Raw genomic sequence first — 27,539 nt, 5'->3', positions numbered from 1 at the left:
TAGGGGGGGGGGGGTTATATAAAGCAAAGCATTAAAAAAAAAACTCGAATATGAACGAAGCAAAGTGCCGACTACACCGAGCATCTTCTTGTTTCCTCTGATCGTAAAAAAAAGAGAGGGAGGGAGAGATACTGAGAGAGGGAGGGAGAGACACTGAGAGAGGGAGAGAGAGACACTGGGAGAGGGAGGGAGAGACACTGGGAGAGGGAGGGGGAGTCACTGTGGACTGGGGCGTGGGGGTTGGAGAGACACTGAGTGGTAGAATCTCGCGCGCAGAGAGAGAGAGAGGCAGCACTGGACGGGCTGTTCGTGATGGTGGTGGCGATGGTGGCGATGGTGGTGACGTGATGAGTGTCATGGTGATGAGGATGACATAACGCCGCTTCCCTCGCCCGGGACAGGTGAGTGTCGAACGCGCGTCTGTGCCTGCGCGTATGTGCGTGTGTGTGTACCCGTGTGTATGTGCGTGTGTGTGTCTGTGTGTGTACCGTGTGTATGTGCGTGTGTACCGGTGTGTATGCGTGTGTGTGTCTGTGTGTGTACCGTGTGTATGTACGTGTGTGTGTACCCGTGTGTATGTGCGTGTGTGTGTACCGGTGTGTATGCGTGTGTGTGTCTGTGTGTGTACCGTGTGTATGTGCGTGTGTGTGTACCCGTGTGTATGTGCGTGTGTGTGTCTGTGTGTGTACCGTGTGTATGTGCGTGTGTGTGTCTGTGTGTGTACCGGCGTGTATGCGTGTGTGTGTCTGTGTGTGTACTCGTGTGTATGTGCGTGTGTGTGTACCGTTGTGTATGCGTGTGTGTGTCTGTGTGTGTACCCGTGTGTATGTGCGTGTGTGTGTACCGTTGTGTATGCGTGTGTGTGTCTGTGTGTGTACCCGTGTGTATGTGCGTGTGTGTGTACCGGTGTGTATGCGTGTGTGTGTATGCGTGTGTGTGCGTGTGTACCGGTGTGTATGTGCGTGTGTGTGTCTGTGTGTGTACCCGTGTATATGCGTGCGTGTGTGTGGGGAGCGGTGGCGTAGTGGTTAGCGCTACGAACCCGGCGACCCGAGTTCGATTCGCGCTCACGGCCAACACCGGCGACGGATTATCCGAACCGGTCCTGGGACTCCCCTAGGTCGACTCAGCCTCAAATGAGTACCCGCTGCGGTGTGCAGTAAAGCATCGCCACTGGGGGAGACAAAGGCGGCCGGGTGTAGTTGCTGGCCACCCACCCCCTCGTGTGCCACAGTGCCGGCAGCCTTCATAGGTGCTGCTCGCTATCAGCACTTGCCCCTGCAGTCTGTTACAGGCTACACGGGGGATCTTTATCGGTGTACACGTGTGTGTGTGTACACGTGTGTGTGTGTCTGTTGGATTCCCACTCACGGCCAACATCAGTGGCGGATATCTTGCATCGGTCGTGAGCCTCCCCTAGGTCGACTCAGCTTCAATGAATATCTTGGCGCGGCGTTTAGACATCACCATTTGGGGAGACAAAGGCGGCCGGGCGTGGCGCGGCCACGCCTCGTGTGCCACAGTGCAGGCAGCCTTCACGGATGCTGCTCGCTAACGGCTCTTGCCTCAACAGGCTGTGTGGGCTACACGGGGGATCTTTGTATGAGAGTGTACGTGTGTGCACGCGCGAATGTACAGGGTGGTGATGTTGGTGGTGGTGATGTTGGTGATGATGGTGATAATGTTGGTGTTTCGATTTAAAGCTTTCGTGACTGCAGGGGTTCATCTTCTTGGTTCTTTCGGTAAAGTAACGTAGAAGAAAAATAATAAAATAATAATAAAAGTAAAACATAATAAAATAATTCTCACGACGTTTCGGCCACAACGCAAGCAGCCGTCCTCAGGTGAAGACCAGGTCTGTCGTGGAGACAGGTCTGTCGGGGAGACAGACCTGTGATGATGTTGGTGAGGTTGGTGATAATGGTGATGTTGGTGATGATGTTGATGATGTTGGTGATGATGCTGATGATGTTGGTGATGATGGCGATGTTGGTGATGATGGTGATGGCTCTGATTGTTGTCATCAGAAAACGCATGGTGATGAGGCGAGTAGTGATGATGCATGATGATGGCTAATCATAGTTACGAAGGATGATGGATGATGATGATTATTGAGGTCACGTGAATTACTCTCGGCGCAGATGGGTCAGTATGTCACGTGGTGATGGATCAGTGTGTCACGTGGTGATGGGTCAGTGTGTCACGTGGTGGTGGGTCAGTGTGTCACGTGGTGATGGGTCAGTGTGTCACGTGGTGGTGGGTCAGTGTGTCACGTGGTGATGGGTCAGTGTGTCACGTGGTGGTGGGTCAGTGTGTCACGTGGTGATGAGTCAGTATGTCATGTGGTGATGGGTCAGTGTGTCACGTGGTGGTGGGTCAGTGTGTCACGTGGTGTTGGGTCAGTGTGTCACATGGTGATGGGTCAGTGTGTCACGTGGTGGTGGGTCAGTGTGTCACGTGGTGGTGGGTCAGAGTGTCACGTTCTGGTGGGTCAGTGTGTCACGTGGTGATGGGTCAGCGTGTCACGTGGTGGTGGGTCAGTGTGTCACGTGGTGATGGGTCAGCGTGTCACGTGGTGGTGGGTCAGTGTGTCACGTGGTGGTGGGTCAGCGTGCCACGTGGTGGTGGGTCAGTGTGTCACGTGGTGATGGGTCAGTATGTCACGGGGTGATGGGTCAGTGTTATAGGTTCGGGGTTTTATGGGTTGGGGTGGTGTTTAAGGGTTAGAGTTTGTAGTGTTATAGGATAGGGGTAAAAGGGTGAGGGGTATAAATACTAGAGGTTTACTAATTGATTGAGAACTTACATTCCATCCCCATATTAATCACATTTCAAAAAAATCTAATAAAAAATCTATTGTTTTCATACGTAAACAAACAATTGTTTTCCCGTTCGATGACTGCAAATTGTTGAAGCGATCACTCTTCCGTTGAAGGTTGACTATGACGCTGCTTGCAGATCAGCTGCTAATGAATCACGAGACAGACTAGGCCTGCTTCATCATTCTACTCTTCGGTTTGCACTGGATGTACCTTACAGGACCCACCATTGTGACCTCGACTTAAGCTCCAATCTCGCATCACTTGAAGCAAGAATACATCAACATTGGGCCTTGTTCATCCATAACATCCTTATTGGCAAATCTGTGCTATGCTTAGCTAATTCATTAACTCCACTGTCAAACTCAGTAAACCTAAGGCGTCCATCGAATTGCCTTTTAAACACATTCCTGCGGAGGGAACTGGTAGGGGCGTTGGGTTGCTCGGTCAATGGCCAGGGTCAACGGCGGCGTGGTGTATTCCGCAAATATGGCCAAATGTGAGGGCGGGCACAAGCCGGCGTGAGTAGGTTAAACGTTGAGTTTTATAAGGGCACCACGGGGTGACCAGCCCCCACCCAGCCCCCACCCAGCCCCACCCTCCCCACTCAGCCCCTCCCCACCCTCCCCACCCAGCCCCTCCCCACCCTCCCCTCTCCACACAGCCCGACCCCTCTCATTTTTGGATGCACGACGGACGGACACAATAATCCCCTGTGGGCTGGTGGAACCAGGTGGTTCCTACCAGTAAAACTATCCCAAGAACAGCAATAGGAATAGGTGAGCAAGCCTGTGCCATTGCAGCACCAACGTTTTGGAACAACAACCTCGTTTCCATCCCCTAAACATCGTAAATCTTCCTTCGATATACATTCCGAAGCAGAACATTCGTGCTGGATACAGCCAAATTTACAAATGTGATTTGTAACTTTGATCCTCACCCACGTATCGAAAGTTCAATTTTAATGTGCAATTTTTTTTATTGAAGGGCTGTGTTGTTGTTAATGCCTTGGTGTAGTCTAGGGCTTTTTTCTGTTATTTTACTGCCTTGCCCAAGCTGGGGAATTAATGTACTTATGCAATTTGAACGAAATTTTTTAATTTAAGTTTTTAGAAAAAATTAATTGAAAGAGCGACACGTTGTCATAAAGTTAACTACCTCGCTCGGTATACAGGAGGTCGTGGGTTCGATCTCGACTCTGACGCCTGCTGTATAATTGGAGTTTGTGTGTCTCTCTCTCATCATCATCACGGTGGCTAGGAGATGTTAACTACCTCGCATGGTATACAGGTGGTCGGGGGTTCGATCCTGACCCTGACGCCTGCTGTATATTTGGAGTTTGCGTGTCTCTCTTTCATCATCATCATCATCACGGTGTCTAGGAGATGTTAACTACCTCGCCTGGTATACAGGTGGTCGGGGGTTCGATGCCGACCCTGACGCCTGCTGCTGTATATTTGTAGTTTGCGGTGTCTCTCCCCGTTATTTTTCTCCGGGTCCTCCGGGTTTTCCCTCCACATTTAGAATCAATATTCGTTTAGATTATGTCAAATTATCTTGGTGCTTTACATCTTCACGTGACGAGCCACTACGCTGAGCCATCATTTGTGATCGCCAGGTCGCTTCTAAAAACAATAAGCTAACAGCTCCGTGGGCCTTGCCGTGTAAAATAAAATAAATCGTTTCAGTTTTATTCGCATATGTTTTTGTAAGTAACGCGTTTACATCTTCTAGACTTTGCACTCCCGTCGTGTTTCTGGTATCATTTGCTGCTGTAACGTTCCGAGCCCGTGCCTCTACTGGACATCTGCGACAAAGAGCTTCATAGCTCATCGGATTCCTCCTGCGGTATAAATCAACTTTCTGATTCTGTGTCGGCGTCTTCTCCGTCGCGTCTCTTTACCCAACCTCTCTGCGCGGCTCTCGTCCCCAATATTCTGCACAGGCCACCGCTTCTGGCCTTGGCATTGCCAAACACTGAGGGAGTAGCGCATTGCGCGGAGCTGCGGGGCATGCGCAGGAGATGGCCCGCGGCTTGCTTCCCCTGACGAGCGCCATTGTTCGGTTGTGCAGAAGCCACCCTCCACGATTTCAACGAGAGAGCGGCATCTGTCGATACCCGCCCGCTCTCAGTCTGTGCAGGCTGCGGCCACGTGAGCCACTGGGAATTGGAGCCAGACGCGAGCTCGCTCACTGCGGGGGGGGCGGGGGGTGATTCCTGCGTTGTTGTCGGCGGTTACTGGAATCCATCTCGGTGCTGTGATCACCGACTCGGAGCTACTGTGAGGGGGTGGTGCGGGTGGGGTGGAACGGGCAGAGGCTCTGGGGATTTGAGATCCATCCTCGCGCTATTGATCGGGTCGCGGTGCCGGACGATTCCGCGCCGAGCAAGGCATCATGGCGATGCGCGTGGGCCCTCTCTTCGCGAGCGCCGAGTCAGCGGCAACGCGACCTGGCATTCGGCCGTGCCCGGGCAATCGATGCGCGTCCGTATGTTTGCGTGGAACGCAATGAAAACAGCGGTCGCGCGCAGAAGTTGCACGTGGAAGAAGAGCCGACGACGCAGGCAGTGCTGATGAGGGGGAGACCGGGCGCTGTTTGCTGGTGGGACGGACAGCAAGAGGAGGGTGTAAAGTGATGTTGATGTTGTCGGTGTTCGGAAGAATGGAAGGAACCGGAAAGTGAGGAGGACCTCACAGAGAATGGCGACATCCTGAGAGGGTGGTGCCAGAGCGATGTGGCCCCTACTTGAGCGTATTGGCACAGGCGGCAGCGGGGAGCACAAACACGTGTGCAGCGGACACCAGCGGGGCGACCTGCCCATGGCTCGCGATGACGATGACGATGTTTGCATCTCCCAAGTTTGGAGCGCTGAATTCACGGCCAGTCCGCCTGGCTGACAGCAATGCGACAGTACTTCTACGTGTTACGATGAAGGGATGTGGTGAAGAAGCGTCATTGCCCGAACGTCGCCTGTTATATATTTGTTTTCGTTCAAGGCCACACACACACGCACAGCGGTGATGTTGTTATCGACACGGAGCGGTGCTGTTGTTGTTATTATTGACTGTGCTTGTGCATCACTGCCAGCAGCAGCAGCAGCATCGCCACCAGACATTGAGGTGAGCTCACCACGTGGCCTGCTGCTGCTGCTGTCTCTCTCTCTCTGAGCGACTGCGGCTGGGAGAGGTTTTTGTTGTTGCCCTCGTCAGAGCGCCGCGTGTGGACGCCGGTGCAGTGCCGCAGCGATTAGCGACCCCGGTAGGTGTAGGGGAGGGCGTGGGTGGGTGTGGGTGTCGGGGAGGGTGTGGGTGGGTGTAGGCGAGTGTGTGGGTGTAGGGGAGTGTGTGGGTGTGAGTGGGTGTAGGGGAGGGCATGGGTGTGTGTGGGTGTCGGGGAGGGTGTGGGTGGGTGTAGGGGAGTGTGTGGGTGTAGGGGAGGGCGTGGGTGTGTGTGAGTGTAGGGGAGGGCGTGGGTGTGTGTGGGTGTCGGGGAGGGAGTGGGTGGGTGTAGGGGAGTGTGTGGGTGTAGGGGAGTGTGTGGGTGTGAGTGGGTGTAGGGGAGGGCATGGGTGTGTGTGGGTGTCGGGGAGGGTGTGGGTGGGTGTAGGGGAGTGTGTGGGTGTAGGGGAGGGCGTGGGTGTGTGTGGGTGTAGAAGAGGGCGTGGGTGGGTGTAGGGGAGTGTGTGGGTGTAGGGGAGTGTGTGGGTGTGAGTGGGTGTAGGGGAGGGCATGGGTGTGTGTGGGTGTCGGGGAGGGTGTGGGTGGGTGTAGGGGAGTGTGTGGGTGTAGGGGAGGGCGTGGGTGTGTGTGGGTGTAGGGGAGGGCGTGGGTGTGTGTGGGTGTCGGGGAGGGTGTGGGTGGGTTTGGGTGTCGGGGAGTGTGTGAGTGTAGGGGACGGCGTGGGTGTGTGTGGGTGTCGGGGAGGGTGTGTGTGGGTGTAGGGGAGTGTGGGTGTAGGGCAGGGCGTGGGTGGGTGTGTGTGTGTGGGAATGCGTGTGTGTGGGTGGGAGTGTGTGAGTGTGCGTGAGTGTGTGTGTGGGGGGATGCGTGGGTGTGGGTAGGAGTGTGTGGGTGAGTGTGTGTGTGTGGGAATGCGTGTGTGTGGGTGGGAGTGTGTGAGTGTAGGTGAGTGTGTGTGTGGGGGAATGCGTGTGTGTCGGTGGGAGTGTGTGAGTGTGGGTGAGTGTGTGCGGGGGTGGATGCGTGGGTGTGGGTGGGAGTGTGTGAGTGTGGGTGAGTGTGTGTGTGTGGGAATGCGTGTGTGTGGGTGGGAGTGTGTGAGTGTAGGTGAGTGTGTGTGTGGGGGAATGCGTGTGTGTCGGTGGGAGTGTGTGAGTGTAGGTGAGTGTGTATGGGGGGGAATTCGTGGGTGTGGGTGGGAGTGTGCGAGTGTGGGTGAGTTTGTGCGTGTGGGAATGCGTGTGTGTGGGTGGGAGTGTGTAAGTGTAGGTGAGTGTGTGTGGGGGGGAATACGTGTGTCGGTGGGAGTGTGTTAGTGTAGGTGAGTGTGTATGGGGGGGAATTCGTGGGTGTGGGTGGGAGTGTGTGAGTGTGGGTGAGTGTGTGTGTGTGGGAATGCGTGGGTGTGGGTGGGAGTGTGTGAGTGTGGGTGAGTGTGTGTGTGGGGGAATGCGTGGGTGTGGGTGGGAGTGTGTGAGTGTGGGTGAGTGTGTGTGTGGGGGAATGCGTGGGTGTGGGTGGGAGTGTGTGAGTGTGGGTGAGTGTGTGTGGGTGGGAGTGTGTGAGTGTGGGTGAGTGTGTGTGGGGGGGAATGCGTGGGTGTGGGTGGGAGTGTGTGAGTGTGGGTGAGTGTGTGTGGGAATGCGTGTGTGTGGGTGGGAGTGTGTGAGTGTAGGTAAGTGTGTGTGGGGGGCAATGCGTGGGTGGGAGTGTGTGAGTGTGGGTGAGTGTGTGTGTGTGGGAATGCGTGTGTGTGGGTGGGAGTGTGTGAGTGTAGGTGAGTGTGTGTGGGGGGGAATGCGTGGGTGTGTGTGGGAGTGTGTGAGTGTGGGTGAGTGTGTGTGGGTGGGAGTGTGTGAGTGTGGGTGAGTGTGTGTGGGGGGGAATGCGTGGGTGTGGGTGGGAGTGTGTGAGTGTGGGTGAGTGTGTGTGTGTGGGAATGCGTGTGTGTGGGTGGGAGTGTGTGAGTGTAGGTGAGTGTGTGTGTGGGGGAATGCGTGTGTGTCGGTGGGAGTGTGTGAGTGTAGGTGAGTGTGTATGGGGGGGAATTCGTGGGTGTGGGTGGGAGTGTGCGAGTGTGGGTGAGTTTGTGCGTGTGGGAATGCGTGTGTGTGGGTGGGAGTGTGTGAGTGTAGGTGAGTGTGTGTGGGGGGGAATGCGTGTGTCGGTGGGAGTGTGTGAGTGTAGGTGAGTGTGTATGGGGGAGAATTCGTGGGTGTGGGTGGGAGTGTGTGAGTGTGGGTGAGTGTGTGTGTGTGGGAATGCGTGGGTGTGGGTGGGAGTGTGTGAGTGTGGGTGAGTGTGTGTGTGGGGGAATGCGTGGGTGTGGGTGGGAGTGTGTGAGTGTGGGTGAGTGTGTGTGTGGGGGAATGCGTGGGTGTGGGTGGGAGTGTGTGAGTGTGGGTGAGTGTGTGTGTGTGGGAATGCGTGTGTGTGGGTGGGAGTGTGTGAGTGTAGGTGAGTGTGTGTGTGTGGGAATGCGTGTGTGTGGGTGGGAGTGTGTGGGTGAGTGTGTGGGAATGCGTGTATGTGGGTGGGAGTGTGTGAGTGTAGGTGAGTGTGTGTGGGTGGGAGTGTGTGAGTGTGGGTGAGTGTGTGTGGGGGGGAATGCTTGGGTGTGGGTGGGAGTGTGTGAGTGTGGGTGAGTGTGTGTGGGAATGCGTGTGTGTGGGTGGGAGTGTGTGAGTGTAGGTGAGTGTGTGTGGTGGGCAATGCGTGGGTGGGAGTGTGTGAGTGTGGGTGAGTGTGTGTGTGTGGGAATGCGTGTGTGTGGGTGGGAGTGTGTGAGTGTAGGTGAGTGTGTGTGGGGGGGAATGCGTGGGTGTGTGTGGGAGTGTGTGAGTGTGGGTGAGTGTGTGTGGGTGGGAGTGTGTGAGTGTGGGTGAGTGTGTGTGGGGGGGAATGCGTGGGTGTGGGTGGGAGTGTGTGAGTGTGGGTGAGTGTGTGTGTGTGGGAATGCGTGTGTGTGGGTGGGAGTGTGTGAGTGTAGGTGAGTGTGTGTGTGGGGGAATGCGTGTGTGTCGGTGGGAGTGTGTGAGTGTAGGTGAGTGTGTATGGGGGGGAATTCGTGGGTGTGGGTGGGAGTGTGCGAGTGTGGGTGAGTTTGTGCGTGTGGGAATGCGTGTGTGTGGGTGGGAGTGTGTGAGTGTAGGTGAGTGTGTGTGGTGGGCAATGCGTGGGTGGGAGTGTGTGAGTGTGGGTGAGTGTGTGTGTGTGGGAATGCGTGTGTGTGGGTGGGAGTGTGTGAGTGTAGGTGAGTGTGTGTGGGGGGGAATGCGTGGGTGTGTGTGGGAGTGTGTGAGTGTGGGTGAGTGTGTGTGGGTGGGAGTGTGTGAGTGTGGGTGAGTGTGTGTGGGGGGGAATGCGTGGGTGTGGGTGGGAGTGTGTGAGTGTGGGTGAGTGTGTGTGTGTGGGAATGCGTGTGTGTGGGTGGGAGTGTGTGAGTGTAGGTGAGTGTGTGTGGGGGGGAATGCGTGGGTGTGTGTGGGAGTGTGTGAGTGTGGGTGAGTGTGTGTGGGTGGGAGTGTGTGAGTGTGGGTGAGTGTGTGTGGGGGGGAATGCGTGGGTGTGGGTGGGAGTGTGTGAGTGTGGGTGAGTGTGTGTGTGTGGGAATGCGTGTGTGTGGGTGGGAGTGTGTGAGTGTAGGTGAGTGTGTGTGTGGGGGAATGCGTGTGTGTCGGTGGGAGTGTGTGAGTGTAGGTGAGTGTGTATGGGGGGGAATTCGTGGGTGTGGGTGGGAGTGTGCGAGTGTGGGTGAGTTTGTGCGTGTGGGAATGCGTGTGTGTGGGTGGGAGTGTGTGAGTGTAGGTGAGTGTGTGGAGGGGAATGCGTGTGTCGGTGGGAGTGTGTGAGTGTAGGTGAGTGTGTATGGGGGGGAATTCGTGGGTGTGGGTGGGAGTGTGTGAGTGTGGGTGAGTGTGTGTGTGTGGGAATGCGTGGGTGTGGGTGGGAGTGTGTGAGTGTGGGTGAGTGTGTGTGTGGGGGAATGCGTGGGTGTGGGTGGGAGTGTGTGAGTGTGGGTGAGTGTGTGTGTGGGGGAATGCGTGGGTGTGGGTGGGAGTGTGTGAGGGTGGGTGAGTGTGTGTGTGTGGGAATGCGTGTGTGTGGGTGGGAGTGTGTGAGTGTAGGTGAGTGTGTGTGTGTGGGAATGCGTGTGTGTGGGTGGGAGTGTGTGGGTGAGTGAGTGTGTGGGAATGCGTGTGTGTGGGTGGGAGTGTGTGAGTGTGGGTGAGTGTGTGTGGGGGGGAATGCGTGGGTGTGTGTGGGAGTGTGTGAGTGTGGGTGAGTGTGTGTGTGTGGGAATGCGTGTGTGTGGGTGGGAGTGTGTGGGTGAGTGAGTGTGTGGGAATGCGTGTGTGTGGGTGGGAGTGTGTGAGTGTGGGTGAGTGTGTGTGGGGGGGAATGCGTGGGTGTGTGTGCGAGTGTGTGAGTGTGGGTGAGTGTGTGTGGGTGGGAGTGTGTGAGTGTGGGTGAGTGTGTGTGGGGGGGAATGCGTGGGTGTGGGTGGGAGTGTGTGTATGGGAAGCGGTAGTGTTGCGGCGACCCGAGTTCGATTCCCGCTCACGGCCAATAACAGTTGCGGATATCTGAACCGGTCCTGTGCCTCGCCTAGGTCGACTCAGCCTTAGACGTTAATTACCTCGCCTGGTACACAGGAGGTCGTGGTTTGGATCCCGGCCTTGACACCTGCTGTATATTTGGAGTTTTCGGTGTCTCTCTCCCCATGGTGAGATGTTAACTACCTCGCCTGGTATACAGGCGAGGTATGTTTGCAGTTTGCGTGTCTCTCTCCCCTTGGTAGCATGGATTTTTCTCCGGGTCCTCCGGTTTTCCCCTCCACGTTTAGAATGAACATCGCGCGTTACAATATTTGGCTGCTGCTATAAATGTCCACGTGATGATGATGATGATGAGCCAACTTGGTTGAGGCTATCATTTGTGATGGCCATATCTCAGTGGTGGGCATCACCTGGTGCATTTAGAACAGTTACATGTATTACTGGTAGGAACCACCTGGTTCCACCAACCCACAGGGGATTATTGTGTCCGTCCGTCGTGCATCCAAAAATGTGAGGGGTGGGGCTGGGTGGAGAGGGAAGGGACTGGGTGGGGAGGGTGGGGAGGGGCCGGGTGGGGAGGGGAGGGTGGGGAGGGTGAGGCTGGTTGGGGGGTGGGAGGGGTGGGGCTGGTCACCCCGTGGTGCCCTTATCAAACTCAACGTTTAACCTACTCACGCCGGCTTGTAACCGCCCTCACAGTCGGCCATATTTGCGGAATACACCACGCCGCCGTTGACCCTGGCCATTGACCGAGCAACCCAACGTTCCTACCAGCTCCCTCCGCAGGAATGTGTTTATATACAGGGTGGTTAAAAAAATGTGAATACTTCGGAGAATTCGCAACAATACCACGAGAAATGTGCTGCCTCCGGGCTCTGGAGACCACCTGGAGAAGATTCCAGGCACGTGTTGACAATGATGGCCAACAAGTGGAGACTCTTTGACTTTTATAAGCTATTAACATAGATTTGTTACCATGGTATAGTGTATATCATCCGTTCTTTTCCCATTAAAAACAATAGTCCCATGTACGTGTTAACATTTTTTTGAAGCAACCTGTATCTCGTATTCATGGGGTTCCCACCCAGTGCTGAGTGAAAAATCCGTGCCGCGTTTCCTCTGCAGGCGGTGAGCCCCGAGGGCTCCGGCCACCCTCCTCCACCCGTGGGCCCCCAAGAGCCCCAGAGGCACGGGAAACACGGGAGGGGTCACGGGAGGGGTCACGAGAGGGGTCACGGAACGGCCGCTCCAATTCAGACCCCGCTGTCGCACCGATGAACCCGCGGTCACACCTCGTGATGATGGCAGTGTTGGACATGCACAGCCAACAACAATAACAACACTCAACGGGCTCCGTGTCAACAACAACAACAATACTGCGTGTCTGGACGTCACGTGTAGTATGAGGAAGAGCAACCTCGGTATGCTGGGTTCTTAGCGTGTGCCAACAACAACAACAAACGCCATTCGCCACTAAGTGGCGGTGACATCACCACGACGCTTATGCCACGCCATGTGCACCTTGAGGCCACGTGAAGTGTCGAACGCCCGCTGGCAGGAGGTCACGGGGCAGACCCAGGTGCCACGGGTCGACTGACTGAGATGACTGAGATGACTGGCTGAGGCACCACCTATGCCCCCTACTGTGCCAACTTGCTGTGCTTTAGCCACCCGGCGCTCTGCTCATTGTTGTGAGCGTCGCTCCTCCGCCATCTATTGTTGTTGGAGGGCGACTGACTCAAACTGCCCAGTAGCATCCTTCACGAGCCTCCTCCACAGCGGCCGATCTTGACACCGCTGGTACCAGTCATCGGCAAGTCCACTCAGCTCCACATCCTCCTGTACCACGTCACTCCATCTCTTCTCTAGCCCGTGCCGGGCCCATTTAGCCCCCTCGATCCGGCCGAACAAAAGCTCTTTTGGCATGCGGTGATTGAGCATGCGGACTACATGGCCCAGCCAATGCAGCCTTGCCTGCCGGAGAAGCTCACCGATGGGACTTTGCCCAGATCTTTCAAGAATTTGTGAGCTTGGTTAAACCCAGGATGAACCGTAGGCAGGCCAGCCTAAATGTTTCTAACCTGCGTAGATGCTCTATTAGGGGGGTCCACGTTTCGCAAGCATAGAGAAGGGAGGGAATGACTGTGGCCGAGAAGACCTGAAGCTTCGTGCGGAGCGACAGACCAGATAGCTTCCACACAGCGTTACACAACCGATGAAAAGATATTGCCGCTTGACTGATTCGGAGTGAGACCTCTGCTGTTAAACTGGAGCCGGTCATAAGCACACTGCCCAGGTATGGGAACTCTCCACTCTCTCTGGAGTGTCCGATGGTACAAAATACCCAGGCAGGTGCTTAGTTTTGGTGGGGCTGCTGGTAAGGCCCCACCTCTTAGTGGCACGCTCCAGTCTCAGCAGCAGCGTCTCCAACTCCTCCTCTGAATGAGCAGCTATTACCAAATCATCGGCATACATAACGTGGTTGACCAATAGGGAGCCATCCCTTGATCGCACCAGGGCATCGATCAGCCTCCCATTATATCTGTACCAAATGGAAATTCCCCCGGTACAGCTATTGAAGACTTCACGAACTACGTGGTCAAAATACATGTTAAATATGGGGGAGCCAGAGGACATCACTGTCGCACCCCAAGGTGTACAGGGAATGGCTCTGACTCCCAGCCACGTAGTTTTGACCAGGCCCACTCACCATCATGAAGGTCCTTAATGAGCGTGAGCAGAGGGACAGGGACTCCAAAAGCACGAAGAACAACCCAGTGCTCAGGCCTACTGATGGTATCATAGGCCTTGACCAGGTCAATGAAGCAGAGATGTAGGTCTTGTTGGAATTCCCTATACCTCTGCTGTAGCAGACGGACAGAAATCATGGCATCTGTGCAGGAACGCCCTTTCCTGAAACCGCATTTGGGCTCTGCAAGCCTCTCCTCAACGTGCCTAGCAAGGCGATGTTGAATAATCCTTTCCAGGACCTTTCCCGGCACACCGAGGAGTGAGATGCCCCTGTAATTGTTACAGTCTGTGCGGTCACCCCTCTTAAAAACGGGGACCACCAGGGCATCCTTCCAATCATGCGGAACCCGTCCAGTGGTCCAGACTGTTGTTATGATGTCATATAGGGCAGCCTGTGCACAAACGCCACCCTTCCTCAGCATTTCGCATGGGAGATCATCTCTGCCTGGTCCGTTTTCTAGTCTCAGACTCCGGATCGCCGTCAGTACTTCCTCAACAGATGGCACCTCAGCCAGCCACTCACAGGGGGGTGACCTCTTCCAATATTTGAGGCACCGCAGCCTCAGCAAGGTTATCCCCACTTTGTGCCATGATGTTTTCCTGGCTGAGAGATTTTCCCTCCCCCAGGACCTCACAGAAATGCTCAGCAAATCTGCAAAACCTGTTCCTGGGGGTCGGAGATTGGATCACCGTTCTTTCCCCTAATGATGGTAATAGGTGTGGCACTGCAAGTTACTTTTTGATGGAGTTAAATAGGAATTTATGATCACGGGCCATTGAGGCAGACTCCATCTCCTCAGCAACCCGCGATCACCACTCATCCTTGCAGCGCCTCACGGCTCTCCGAACCTCCGAGCAAAGGCTCAGGTAATCCTCCTCGTTCTCTGACGTGGGATGCTGTAGTCGATGAGAGTGGGCCTGTCGCTTTTTCTCAACCATCCTGAACACCTCCTCTGTCAGCCAGGGTCTCTGGGGAGGTCTGGACCGCGTACCCAAAGCAGCCATTGCAGCTGCATGAGTCACAGTCCTAAACCTCGCCCATTTACCCTCGACATCAGGAGGAGTGGGGGACGATGCCAACCCCAGCCGCAAGCGATGATGAAATTCTCGCTTGGAACTTCCATCAGCTAGCTGAGACCAGGCCACCTTAGGTTGGAATGGGGTTCTGGGTGTACACCCACCACCGGAGTGGAAGAATGGCAGGTGCATCTTACAGATCACAAGTCGATGGTCAGAGGGCAGATCAGCTCCACGGTAGGTCCTTGTGTCAAGGACATGGGCCCGCAGCCGCTGTTCTGTCACTATATAGTCCACCAGATGTTCTTGCTTGGACCCAGCAAGCATCCATGATGTTGTGTGGATGCGCCGATGCCGGAAGAGCATGTTGGTAATTACAAGCCCATGGGCTGCCCAAAAGTCTCACAGCCTCCTAACGTTGTTATTGAGCTGATTTGGCCCATGCCTTCCAATCACTCCAGACTAGGTGCCAGCATCATGATCAACTCGGACATTTAAGTCACCCAACAAGATTACTCTATCCCGAGGGGCCACTTTAGCTATCACCTTTAACAGGTCATATAAGACATCTGACTCATCGGCCTTGCCTGCATCCCACCACTGATGTTCATCTTCGGTGGGGTATAAGTAACCACGACCACCACTTATCGCCTCTGGTTGATGGGAGGGCGAGCCCAAAGTAGCCTGGGGCTTACAGCTTCCCACATCTCACCTCCACACTCCCACGCCCCCTTCATTCCTTGTTCAGAAGAAGAGCCACTCCCTGTTGTTTGGCAGTCTCCTGCTCCGAGTAGAGAACTGTCCACCCCTCATGGTGGATGGAGCCAGAGATCCAGGCGGTACCGGTCCATCTCCCGACAGAGGAGTGGCAGCCTCTCCTCTGCAGTGAGCATTCGAACATTCCACATGGCCACCCGTAGTGGATTTTTGCTGCTTCTGGAGGAATCCCGAGGGTAAGGATTCAGTCTCCTGGCTCTGCCAAATGTGATTTGGCCAGGACACGTCATAAATGGTTGTCCACCCTGGGCTTCCGGCACAAGTTTCGTTTGATATATTTTTTGTATTATAGTGGTAATTTATTTGAAGGTGGAGGGGTTACCACCCCCTCGCACCCATCCAGAGACACCATTTGGCCGCTTTTGTGGCTACAAACGCCATGAGGAGAATGACCAATCGAAATTGGCCCTCCCCCCGACGGCACTGCTCACCACAGCGTTACTTTCCGGCACCAACGAGGAGATAGGGGGCTGTGTTGCTGAACTAGCGTTTACCCACCCACACTCACACACACTCACACACACCTACACCCTCCCATACACCCACACACACCTACACCCTCCCACACACTCACACACTCACACAACAACCGCCATTCGCCACTAAGTGGCGGTGACGTCACCACGACGCTTGTGCCAGGCCATGTGCACCTTGAGGCCACGTGAAGTGTCGAACGCCCGCTGGCAGGAGGTCACGGGGCACACACTCCCACACACACCTACACCCTCCCATAGACCCACCCACACTCACACACACCTACACCCTCCCATACACCCACCCACACTCACACACTCTCACACACACCTACACCCTCCCACACACCCACCCACACTCACACACTCCCACACACACCTACACCCTCCCATAGATCCACCCACACTCACACACTCCCACACACACCTACACCCTCCCATACACCCACCCACACTCACACACTCCCACACACACCTACACCCTCCCATACACCCACCCACACTCACACACTCCCACACACACCTACACCCTCCCATACACCCACCCACACTCACACACTCTCACACACACCTACACCCTCCCATAGACCCACCCACACTCACATACTCTCACACACACCTACACCCTCCCATACACCCACCCACACTCACACACTCTCACACACACCTACATCCTCCCACACACCCACCCACACTCACACACTCCCACACACACCTACACCCTCCCATAGACCCACCCACACTCACACACTCCCACACACACCTACACCCTCCCATACACCCACCCACATTCACACACTCCCACACACACCTACACCCTCCCATACACCCACCCACACTCACACACTCCCACACACACCTACACCCTCCCATACACCCACCCACACTCACACACTCTCACACACACCTACACCCTCCCATAGACCCACCCACACTCACACACTCCCACACACACCTACACCCTCCCATACACCCACCCACACTCACACACTCCCACACACACCTACACCCTCCCATACACCCACCCACACTCACACACTCTCACACACACCTACACCCTCCCATAGACCCACCCACACTCACACACTCCCACACACACCTACACCCTCCCATACATCCACCCACACTCACACACTCCCACACACACCTACACCCTCCCATACACCCACACTCCCACACACACCTACACCCTCCCATACACCCACCCACACTCACACACTCTCACACACACCTACACCCTCCCATAGACCCACCCACACTCACACACTCCCACACACACCTACACCCTCCCATACACCCACCCACACTCACACACTCCCACACACACCTACACCCTCCCATACACCCACCCACACTCACACACTCCCACACACACCTACACCCTCCCATACACCCACCCACACTCACACACTCCCACACACACCTACACCCTCCCATACACCCACCCACACTCACACATTCCCACACACACCTACACCCTCCCATACACCCACCCACACTCACACACTCCCACACACACCTACACCCTCCCATACACCCACCCACACTCACACACTCCCACACACACCTACACCCTCCCATACACCCACCCACACTCACACACTCCAACACACACCTACACCCTCCCATACACCCACCCACACTCACACACTCCCACACACACCTACACCCTCCCATACACCCACCCACACTCACACACTCCCACACACACCTACACCCTCCCATACACCCACCCACACTCACACACTCCCACACACACCTACACCCTCCCATACACCCACCCACACTCACACACTCCCACACACACCTACACCCTCCCATACACCCACCCACACTCACACACTCCCACGCACACCTACACCCTCCCATACACCCACCCACACTCACACACTCCCACACACACCTACACCCTCCCATACACCCACCCACACTCACACACTCCCACACACACCTACACCCTCCCATACACCCACCCACACTCACACACTCCCACACACACCTACACCCTCCCATACACCCACCCACACTCACACACTCCCACACACACCTACACCCTCCCATACACCCACCCACACTCACACACTCCCACACACACCTACACCCTCCCATACACCCACCCACACTCACACACTCCCACACACACCTACACCCTCCATACACCCACCCACACTCACACACTCCCACACACACCTACACCCTCCCATACACCCACCCACACTCACACACTCCCACACACACCTACACCCTCCCATACACCCACCCACACTCACACACTCCCACACACACCTACACCCTCCCATACACCCACCCACACTCACACACTCCCACACACACCTACACCCTCCCATACACCCACCCACACTCCCACACACACCTACACCCTCCCATACACCCACCCACACTCACACACTCCCACACACACCTACACCCTCCCATACACCCACCCACACTCACACACTCTCACACACACCCACGCACTCCCACACACTCACACCCTCCCATAGACCCACCCACACTCACACACTCCCACACACACCCACGCACTTTCACACACTCACACCCTCCCATAGACCCACCCACACCCACGCACTTTCACACACACCCACCTACACCCTCCCATACACCCACCCACACTCACACACTCCCACCCACACCCACGCGCTCACACACCCACCCACATTCACACACTCCCACCCACACCCACGCACTCACACACACTCACACCCTCCCATACACCCACTCACACCCACACATATCCCACCGTACACACACGGACACGGTGGCCGTGTCGCACTCAATCGATCTGGCTGAGTGTTGACGTCACGCCACGCGAGGGAGGAACTCCGCAGGGAACTTGGGAGCGGCTGGTGATGATGGCACTGCTGGTGATGGTGTTGATGATGACACTGGTGATGATGATGATGATGATGACACTGCTGGTGATGGTGATGATGATGACACTGGTGATGATGATGATGATGACACTGGTGATGATGATGATGATGACACTGCTGGTGATGATGACACTGCTGGTGGTGATGATGATGACACTGCTGGTGATGATGGTGACACTGATGATGATGACACTGGTGATAATGATGATGACACTGCTGGTGATGATGACACTGCTGGTGATGATGACACTGCTGGTGGTGATGATGATGACACTGCTGGTGATGATGATGATGACACTGCTGGTGATGATGACACTGCTGGTGGTGATGATGATGACACTGCTGGTGATGATGGTGACACTGATGATGATGACACTGGTGATAATGATGATGACACTGCTGGTGATGATGACACTGCTGGTGATGGTGATGATGATGACACTGGTGATGATGATGATGATGACACTGCTGGTGATGATGACACTGCTGGTGGTGATGATGATGACACTGCTGGTGATGATGACACTGCTGGTGGTGATGATGATGACACTGCTGGTGATGATGATGATGACACTGCTGGTGATGATGACACTGCTGGTGGTGATGATGATGACACTGCTGGTGATGATGGTGACACTGATGATGATGACACTGGTGATAATGATGATGACACTGCTGGTGATGATGACACTGCTGGTGATGGTGATGATGATGACACTGGTGATGATGATGATGATGACACTGCTGGTGATGATGACACTGCTGGTGGTGATGATGATGACACTGCTGGTGATGATGACACTGCTGGTGGTGATGATGATGACACTGCTGGTGATGATGGTGACACATATGATGATGACACTGGTGATAATGATGATGACACTGCTGGTGATGATGACACTGCTGGTGGTGATGATGATGACACTGCTGGTGATGATGGTGACACATATGATGATGACACTGGTGATAATGATGATGACACTGCTGGTGATGATGACACTGCTGGTGGTGATGATGATGACACTGCTGGTGATGATGACACTGCTGGTGGTGATGATGATGACACTGCTGGTGGTGATGATGATGACACTGCTGGTGATGATGACACTGCTGGTGGTGATGATGATGACACTGCTGGTGGTGATGATGATGACACTGCTGGTGATGATGGTGACACTGATGATGATGACACTGGTGATAATGATGATGACACTGCTGGTGATGATGACACTGCTGGTGATGATGATGACACTGCTGGTGATAATGATGATGACACTGCTGGTGATGATGACACTGCTGGTGATGATGATGACACTGGTGATGATGATGATGATGACACTGCTGGTGATGATGACACTGCTGGTGGTGATGATGATGACACTGCTGGTGGTGATGATGATGACACTGCTGGTGGTGATGATGATGACACTGCTGGTGATGATGACACTGCTGGTGGTGATGATGATGACACTGCTGGTGGTGATGATGATGACACTGCTGGTGATGATGGTGACACATATGATGATGACACTGGTGATAATGATGATGACACTGCTGGTGATGATGACACTGCTGGTGATGATGACACTGCTGATGGTGATGATGATGACACTGCTGGTGATGATGATGATGACACTGCTGGTGATGATGATGACACTGGTGATACCACTGGTGAGGATGCTGATGTTGGCAATGCTGATAATAGGTGTGGTTATTCTGCTGATGCTGCTGCTGATTATGATCATAATGGTGCTGGTGACAACGATGTTGCTGATGATTGTGTTGACGATGCCGCTGATGATGGTGGCGATGATGCTGCTGCTGCTGATGATGATGATGGATGTTAATTTGATATATGGATGCGGTTTTGACAGAGTGCACCGTGCGGTGTGATGATGACCGCAGTGACGATTGCGATGGTAATTATGATTCAAGTGCAGGTGATTATGGCGTTGTTGATGTTGTAATGTAGTGCAAATCGTCATTTAAGAAACACAAAGCATGCTAATAGCATCTCTAATACGCATGGCAGTCTCGTCACGGTGTTCATTAAATACATTGTAATGTTGGTAGTCGTAGTGATGATGGCGGTGGTAGTGATAATGACCGTGATGATGGTCGTGATGATGATGTTGGTGATGTTGCTGTTGGCGGTAATAGCGAAAATGATGCACGGTGATGATGTTCATGGTGTAGGAAGTTATGACGTTGGTGATTGCGTTGTGGATGGATGGTGGATGGTGATGGTGATGATGTGGATGGATGGTGGTGATGGTGGTGATGATGATGTTAGTGGATGGATGGTGGTGATGATGGTGATGTTGTGGATGGATGGTGATGGTGGTGATGATGGTGGTGATGATGATGATGTTGTGGATCGATGGTGTTGATGGTGGTGATGATGGTGTTGGTGGATGGTGGTGGCGGCGGTGATGACGGTGGCATATAAATCCACGCGCGAGATCTCTCTCTCTCTCTCGAGATCTCCGAGGCTAGGCTATGGCCTCGTGGCAGCTTCCAATGCGCGCGCTCAGCACGAGCACCAGGGAGAGACAAAGGCGGCCGGGAGGGCGTTGGCGGGCGCGCCGCGTCACCGTTACCCCGCGGCCTGCACACGATGCGCGCGCGCGCGTGCACAGTTCGGTGCACGCGCGCGCGCGCATCGCTTGCGGGGGGAGCGGTGGCGCAGCGGTGAGCGCTCTGCGCTGCGAACTCGCTGCGCGTCGGGGCGTGCCGATGACCGCACCGCCGCGCGCGTTCACTCCCTCTGCGTTGAGGCATCGATCGCAGCGGCAGCAGCAGTGGCAGCAGCAGTAGCAGCGGTAGCAGCGGCAGCAGCAGCGGCAGTAGTGGGAGCAGCAGCAGTAGCAGCAGCGGCAGCAGCAGCAGTAGCAGCAGCGGCAGTATCAGAAGTAGCAGCGGCAGCAGCAACAGCAGTAGCAGGAGCAGTAGTAGTGGCAGCAGCAGTAGCAGCGGCGGCAGTAGCAGCAGCAGCAGTGGCAGTAGTGGGAGCAGCAGCAGCTGTCGTGACAGCAGTAGCAGCAGTAGCAGCAGTAGCAGCGGCAGTAGTGGGAGCAGCGGCAGCAGCAACAGCAGTAGCAGCAGCAGTAGTAGCAGCAGCAGTGGCAGTAGCAGCGGCAGCAGCAACAGCAGTAGCAGTGGCAGTAGCAGCAGTAGCAGCAGCAGTAGTAGTGGGAGCAGCAGCAGTAGCAGCAACAGCAGTAGCAGTGGCAGTAGCAGCAGCAGTAGTAGTGGGAGCAGCAGCAGTAGCAGCAACAGCAGTAGTAGTAGCAGTAGCAGCGGCAGCAGCAGCAGTAGTAGCAGCAGCAGTAGTAGCAACAGTAGTAGTAGCAGTAGTGGGAGCAGCGGCTGCAGCGCGTTCCACCCGCACGCGCGGCCAGCCTCGTGGCTGGTGTCAATGAGCGTGATGGTGACACACCTCGTCATCGTCATCATCATGGATGATCACGTGCCATGTGGCCAACAGACATTGTTGATGATGAGCGGCGGGGGGAGGGGGAGTGGGGAGCGTTACCCCTCCCCCCACCTCTCCCCCACGCCCCACCCCACCCCTCCCCCCACCCCCTCTGGGATGTGTAAGGCAGGAGGAGGTCGTGGGTTGTTACATCACAGGAATTATGTAGAGATGGTGATGGCAGTGGATGTATCATGGCTGCTGCTGCTGCAGATGATGATGGCAGGACGTGGTGCTAATGCTGGAGATAAGATGTCGTCATCAGCAGCAGCACCAGCCGTGGTCAATTCACTGCTGGATGAAGGCCGCCCTCCCCAATCTGCCACCACCACCACCGCCGCCTCTCGCGACCTCTGCCCTGTAACGATCCCCCCGGAGGACGCTCCGCGAGGCCGATATCAATCATCGCTCCATCTCCTCCACGGCGGTGGTGGTGGGGGGAGGGGTGGGTGGGGGAGCCGCATCCTCTCGGCCATCACCCTGCGAGCCGTGCCTTGTCCCGCTGAGTTCATCACGGCTCCACCTCTCTGCATGTCCAACTGGACGGATGTGTGGCTCATCGGATTCATGCTCCGCTTTCTGACTAAAGATTCCGCCTCAAGTGGCACGCGGCTCCGTTATTAAACTAAGACACGTCGCTATTTTTATTTTACCAGGTGATGCCCACTGAGCTCTATGGCTCCTTCGTTCAGAAGCTACCTGGCTCTCACAAATGATAGCCAAACGGGGTGGGCTCATCGCGTGGACATTTATAGTAGCAGAGAGATACTCTGAACGCGTGACAGAGGTCCCGGAGAAAAATCCACGCGACCACGGGGAAAGAGAAAGAGACGCAATCTCGAAATCTACACGAGCAGGCGTCAGGGTCGGGGTCGGGATCGGGATCGAACCCATGACCTCCTACACACCAGGCGAGGGTGATGAGATCTCGCCACCACGGCGCGTCCAATTATCAATAGTATTAACCCATACCTGTCAACCGCTTGTCAGTGCCTACCTTGTTACCGACCAATCCAGACACTGATTGGTCACCCAGTGCACTTATACATCTCGACGTTCATCCTACAGAGTCCCACCACAATGGAGAAACACAAACAGACGTCTTGTGCCCGTATTGAAACGACTGTACGCCGCATGGATCTGAATACTTGACGAGTATGGTACTGTATAGGGGTGGCAGTGCTGAGTCTATGGGTGGCAGTGCTGAGTCTATGGGTGGCAGTGCTGAGTCTACGGGTGACAGTGCTGAGTCTACGGGTGGCAGTGCTGAGTCTATGGGTGACAGTGCTGAGTCTATGGGTGACAGTGCTGAGTCTATGGGTGGCAGTGCTGAGTCTACGGGTGACAGTGCTGAGTCTACGGGTGGCAGTGTTGAGTCTATGGGTGGCAGTGCTGAGTCTATGGGTGACAGTGCTGAGTCTATGGGTGACAGTGCTGAGTCTATGGGTGGCAGTGCTGAGTCTATGGGTGACAGTGCTGAGTCTACGGGTGGTAGTGCTGAGTCTATGGGTAGCAGTGCTGAGTCTATGGGTAACAGTGCTGAGTCTACCGGTGGCAGTGCTGAGTCTATGGGTGACAGTGCTGAGTCAATGGGTGACAGTGCTGAGTCTATGGGTGGCAGTGCTGAGTCTATGGGTGGCAGTGCTGAGTCTATGGGTGGCAGTGCTGAGTCTATGGGTGGCAGTGCTGAGTCTATGGGTGGCAGTGCTGAGTCTATGGGTGGCAGTGCCTAGTCTATGGGTGACAGTGCTGAGTTTATGGGTGGCAGTGCTGAGTCTGTGGTTAGCAGTGCTGAGTCTGTGGGTGACAGTGCTGAGTCTGTGGGTGGCAGTGCTGAGTCTATGGGTGGCAGTGCTGAGTCTATGGGTGGCAGTACTGAGTCTATGGGTGGCAGTGCTGAGTCTATGGGTGGCAGTGCTGAGTCTATGGGTGGCAGTGCTGAGTCTATGGGTGGCAGTGCTGAGTCTATGGGTGACAGTGCTGAGTCTATGGGTGGCAGTGCTGAGTCTATGGGTGGCAGTGCTGAGTCTGTGGGTGACAGTGCTGAGTCTGTGGGTGACAGTGCTGAGTCTATGGGTGACAGTGCTGAGTCTATGGGTAGCAGTGCTGAGTCTATGGGTGACAGTGCTGAGTCTATGGGTGACAGTGCTGAGTCTATGGGTAGCAGTGCTGAGTCTATGGGTGACAGTGCTGAGTCTATGGGTGACAGTGCTGAGTCTATGGGTCTCAGTGTTGAGTCTCTGGGTGGCAGTGCTGAGTCTATGGGTCTCAGTGTTGAGTCTATGGGTGACAGTGCTGAGTCTATGGGTGACAGTGCTGACTCAGCACTGTCACCCATAGACTCAGCACTGTCACCCATAGACTCAGCACTGCTGAGTCTATGGGTCTCAGTGTTGAGTCTCTGGGTGGCAGTGCTGAGTCTATGGGTCTTAGTGTTGAGTCTCTGGGTGGCAGTGCTGAGTCTATCACACCTGTCAACCCCTTATCAGTGACCTACCGATCTCCCGCAAACAATGTGGTTCAGCAGTTCCACTGCTGGATGATATTTTTTTACGTCTAATGACAACCGCTTGTGTTGCGATCGAAACGTCGTGATATATATTTTTTTGTTTTATTTTTCTACCTACGTGACTTTACCGAAAGAACCAATAAGGGAATGAATGTGGGCAAGGTGTATGACCTCGCCCTGCCCTCTCCGTGGCAGGGTGAAGCGTGGCCACTCCCACGATTGTCCCCGAGACGAACCGGCCCGCGTGGAAGCAGTGCTCCGACCACCCTCCATGTACGCGTGTGGATGCTGAACTTCGTTCGCAACCCTGGGTCGTCAACCGCGCTAATCAGAGGTGCGGGCGGGGGGGATGGAGGACAGAGAACCAACTTTAACACAAATGAGTAATATTTTAAAACACTTTTTTTTAAACACGCTTTTATGAAATGTACTAGTAATGGCAGAACTCCACGACTCCAGAAAGTGGCCCCCAAGCTTGCCATAACGTAAGGGGCCGTGGCCAATTACAGCCAATGTCAGTTGACCGTGGACAATTAGACCCAAGCCGAAACATAACATATAAAAAATAATGTTTAAAAAAAAGCATGATAGAATATAGTATTGTCATCAGTATGACATAAGTATACCAATTTTGCAGTCGATACCACATTGGGAAGTGGGTTAAAATTGAGTTACAAGATTTGATGAAACAACAACAAAATCAGCCCTTAAATAAATGAGATTCCAATTCAAATTTGAAAAGTTGCACAAATTGTTAAAAGTGCAATTCAGCTCTGGAGGAGACCCCCCCCTCCCCCCTCGTAGGAGCCTTCCTCGCTCGTGTGGAAGGCCCCTTCCCTGAGCAGTGGCGTGAGCGAGCGCTTGCTAGGGCCGCGCCTTTACCCAGCGAGGAGGAGGCGGCAGGCCGCCTGCTGGAACTCGCCGAGGGCTGGGACCCCCCGGGACCCCCCCGGGACCCCCCCCCCCCCCCCAGCGAGGCGCGGCTGGGCGAGGCACGCGGGGTCCGTGGCGGCTCCGCTGGGCCGGGGGCCCCGGGGTTGAGCGGTCGGTGGGAGAGGGTTAGAGGAGCTGCTGCAGCCAGGCGCGTGTTTAGTTTGTTTGTTGTTGTTGTGTTGTTTGTTGTTGTTGTTGTGTTGTTTGTTGGTGTTGTTTTGTTTAGTTTGTTGTTGTTGTGTTGTTGTGTTTAGTTTGTTTGTTGTTGTGTTGTTTGTTGGTGTTGTTTTGTTGTTGTTTGTTGTTGTGTTGTTTGTTGTTGTTTTGTTGTTTTGTTGTTGTGTTAGTTTGTTGATGTGTTTTGTTTGTTGTTGTGTTTAGTTTCTTGTACGGTGGTGCAAAAGAAGTTCAACGTACACACCCACACACCACACACACACGCACACACACACCACACACCACACACACCACACACACACCACACACACCACACACACCACACACACACCACACACACCACACACGCACACACACAACACACACGCACACACCACACACACAACACACACACACCACACACCACACACACACACGCACACACACACACAACACACACGCACACACCACACACACAACACACACACCACACACACACACGCACACACACCCACACGCACACCCACACGCACACACACACACGTATGGGCAGGCCTTCATCTCAGCCGGAGCTGTCCGGGGCTGAGCTCCGAAAAACAATTTCCTCCCGCGGTCGTGGAAGGGGTGAAGGGGAGGAGGGAGAAGGGGGAGCGGTGCGTTTGGAGGGGGGCAGTAAAACATTGCATGAGAAGCGTAGACTCTGGCTTTAGGGGGCAGGGTGACGAGGGTGGGCAAAGGGAAGCAGCGGAGCGATCGTGGGGGCAGTGGGGGAGGGGGTGCCTACCCCCCCCTCCCACCTCCCAACAACAAACTTAGGGGCGTCCATAAATGACGTCACGCGATTTTGGACGATTTTTACCCCCTCCCCCCTAGTCACACGGCGTCACAAAAAGTCAGACCCCCCCCCTCAAATATGACGTCACAAAGCTCTGCCCCCTTCCACCCAAAAATAAAACATGCTTCAAATCGCTTTAAACTATTGTCATTGTAGTGCGTATTTAATGTGCCGCTGCACTCTGATGTTGTAGGAGAAAACATTTATTAAAAAGTCTAATAAATTAAGTAGAACATGTTGTCCATATTTATTTAAGTTTGCGCATTTTGATGTGACGTCACATTTCTCAACCCCCCCCCCCCCCTCGTCACACATCGTCACAAATGTCTGACCCCCCCCCTAGATGCGTGACGTCATTTATGGACGGCCCCTTATTTAAAACGGAGCGCCCCCCCCCCACAGCGTTAAATGTTTGAGCCCGTGAGCGTAACGACGACGATGTGAGACTGGGGCACTACGAGTCAGCGGCGATGTATTTATAACAACGGCCGTGAGAAGAGACGAAGCAAACACTGGGGGCACCCCGCCTGACCCATCGCCGCACCCCTGAGCTGACAATGGAGTCCCTACTGACGAAGCGTCCATTGTTAGGGGTCGGCTAAGGGAGGGGAAGGGTTCGAGGGAGGGGTACGGGACAAAGTGGTGGCGTCTCATCTCCCTCTCCTGCCCCTCCCCCGTGCTGCCCCCCACCCCCTTCCCTAGGTTCCTCCCCGCTCGCGACTGTTCTTCTGGAAGCATAGAGAGGAGGAGCAGCCCACGGGAGAGAAGGGAGCAGAGACACGCGCAGGGTGGAGGTGTGAGAGAGACAGCGGGGGAGAGAGAGTTGGGAGCGGGTGGAGCGTTGGTGAGAGAGAGAGTGAGTGTGGGTGGAGTGAGTGATTGGGCTGGTGAGTGGGGGGGTAAGTGAGTTAGTGAGTGAGTGATTGGGCTGGTGAGTGGGTGGGTGAGTGAGTTAGTGAGTGAGTGATTGGGCTGGTGGGTGAGTGAGTGAGTTAGTGAGTGAGTGATTGGGCTGGTGAGTGGGTGGGTAAGTGAGTGAGTGATTGGGCTGGTGGGTGAGTGAGTGAGTTAGTGAGTGAGTGATTGGGCTGGTGAGTGGGTGGGTGAGTGAGTGAGTTAGTGAGTGAGTGATTGGGCTGGTGAGGGGGTGGGTGAGTTA

The 27,539-nt window shown here is 54.8% G+C and overlaps 1 long non-coding RNA gene across 1 annotated transcript; it reads left to right on the top strand.

Moving 5' to 3' along the window:
* Positions 1–257: 257 nt before the first annotated feature.
* Positions 258–27,224, top strand: LOC144729014 (uncharacterized). Its single transcript, XR_013587613.1, has 2 exons — positions 258–401; positions 27,083–27,224. It is a non-coding gene; the product is annotated as an uncharacterized LOC144729014 (long non-coding RNA).
* Positions 27,225–27,539: the final 315 nt, after the last annotated feature.

This window comes from Lampetra planeri, chromosome 31 (genome assembly GCF_965212315.1).
Source record: "Lampetra planeri chromosome 31, kcLamPlan1.2.h2, whole genome shotgun sequence".
NCBI lineage: Eukaryota > Metazoa > Chordata > Hyperoartia > Petromyzontiformes > Petromyzontidae > Lampetra > Lampetra planeri.
This window is presented reverse-complemented; position numbering and strand designations above follow the sequence as displayed.